This window comes from Mandrillus leucophaeus, unplaced genomic scaffold (assembly GCF_000951045.1).
Source record: "Mandrillus leucophaeus isolate KB7577 unplaced genomic scaffold, Mleu.le_1.0 Scaffold367, whole genome shotgun sequence".
Taxonomy (NCBI): domain Eukaryota; kingdom Metazoa; phylum Chordata; class Mammalia; order Primates; family Cercopithecidae; genus Mandrillus; species Mandrillus leucophaeus.
In genome coordinates this window covers 1,180,557-1,182,675 of record NW_012103887.1, presented here as the reverse complement: position 1 = coordinate 1,182,675, position 2,119 = coordinate 1,180,557, and the positions used below count along the sequence as shown (strand labels likewise).

Sequence of the window (2,119 nt, the reverse complement as noted above, 5' to 3'; positions counted from 1 at the left end):
TCCGTCTCAAAAACAAACAAACAAACAAACAAAAATGGCTGGGAGCTGACATCATCCAGAGGCTTCTTCATTCGCAAGTCCAGCCCCTGGGCTGGGATGACTCAAGGCTGGTGCCGGCTGGGATTGAAGACTGGAGTGACTCCCTGCAGGTGGCTGGGTTCCAGGGGGGAGCAGGCTCGGAAGGAGTGGCCAGAGAGCGCGTGACCCAAAACCCCGACACATGCTCATCTGTCCATAAGGGATGGATTTTTTCAATTGTTTTTAGTCTGGATTTTTTTTTTTTTTAAAGCATCTACTCAGGTACTTAAAATTAATCAGTGATTTGTACCTCTGTGAAGTATCACTTTTCTTTAGGCTTTTCATAATTTTCTATTGATTGTTGTAGTTGAGTGATTAACTCATTATGTGTCATATATATTAAAAAGAATTGCTCCGTTTATTTTGATCTTGTTTATACAAATTTTCTCACATAGTTGTTTTTATTTTATTTTACTTTTTTTGGAGACGGAGTCTCACTCTGTCGCCCAGGCTGGAGTGCAGTGGCACGTTTCGGCTCACTGTAGCCTTTTGCCTCCCGGGCTTAAGCAATTCTCCTGCCTCGGTCTCCTGAGTAGCTGGGATTACAGGCATGCGCCACCACACCTGGCTAATTTTTGTATTTTTAGTAGAGACGGGGTTTTGCCATGTTGGCCAGGCTGGTCTTGAACTCCTGATGTGATCCACCCGCCTCAGCCTCCCAACCAGGTTTCATCTTTTTCCAAATGCCTAACCAATTTCTCACGCACATTTACTGAATAATCTCTCCGTGGGTGTTTGAAAGTGCAGTGATTGTGTGTCTGTGTCTTAGCACCATAGTAACACCAAGGAAACTGCTTAAGAACATGGGCTGTGACATGTTTTTTCATTCCTCATGGCTCCCAGAAATGCTAAGTACATCTTACGTAGTTAATTAATACTTTGTGATAAATTAGAGCACCTGCAGTGTCAACTTCAGAGGGAAAAAACAGAACTACTTATATTGAATTTCGGTGGTGTGAGTGGCTGTTTTTAGTCATTGGGTCAAGCTGGGAAGCCAGTATTTTTTTTGCGGGCAGTTGGCTTGTTGCAATGTATTAGTCACTCTCTCCCCACCCCCTAAAATAAATGGGGGCGAGCTGCTTATGTCACTGCTAACATGGGATCTACAGCCGGCCCCAGATTCACTTCAGTGCCTAGACTGGAGGTCAGCAAACTACTGCCTACGGGCCATTTGCCTTGGGGTCTATTTTTATAAATAAAGTATTACTGGAATGTAGCCAGACCCACTGGGTAACTATTGTCTCTGGCTGCTTTTGTGCTACAGTGATAGCGTTGAGTAGCTGCCACAGAGACCATAAAATCTGCAAAGCCTAAGATATTTACTATCTGACCTTTTACAGAAAAAGATTGCTGACCTCTGTTCTAGGTTTACAGTAATAGTTCTATCAAGATATCCTGGGGAATAAATCACAATAGAAAGAGTCTTTTAGGACTGGACACAGTGGCTCATACCTGTAATCCCAGCACTTTGGGAGGCCGAGGCTGGTGGATCACCTGAGGTCAGGAGTTCGAGACTAGCCTGGCCAACATGGCAAAACCCCATCTCTACTAAAAATACAAAAAATAACCTGGCATGGTGGCATGTGCCTGTAATCCCAGTTACTTGGAAGCTGAGGCAGTAGAATCACTTTAACCTGGAAGGTTAAAGTCTGTCTCTTATACACATCTAGATGTGTATAAGAGACAGCCACCGCGCCCAGCCTGGTTTACTTTTAACATAAACTTTTTAGTTCTCAAGGGCAAAGGATGGAAGAATACACAATTTTACCCCTTACTGTGTGATCCGCAACATGGATAACAAAGCAGGTTGAGTTTAAGTGGAAACTAGAAGCATGCAGGTTTGGCCTGGCATGGTGGCTCACACCTGTAATCCGAGCACTTTGGGAGGCGGGGGCTGGTGGATCACCTGAGGTCAGGAGTTCAAGGCCAACTTGGCCAACATGGTAAAATCCCATCTCTACTAAAAATATAAAAATTAGCCAGGCATGGTGGCGCATGCCTGTAATCCCAGCTACTCAGGAGACTGAGGCACAAAAATCCC

The 2,119-nt window shown here is 44.5% G+C and overlaps 1 pseudogene; it reads right to left on the bottom strand.

The window, feature by feature from the left end:
- Positions 1 to 2,119, bottom strand: part of LOC105546760 — a 16,026-nt pseudogene that overhangs the window by 13,352 nt on the left and 555 nt on the right.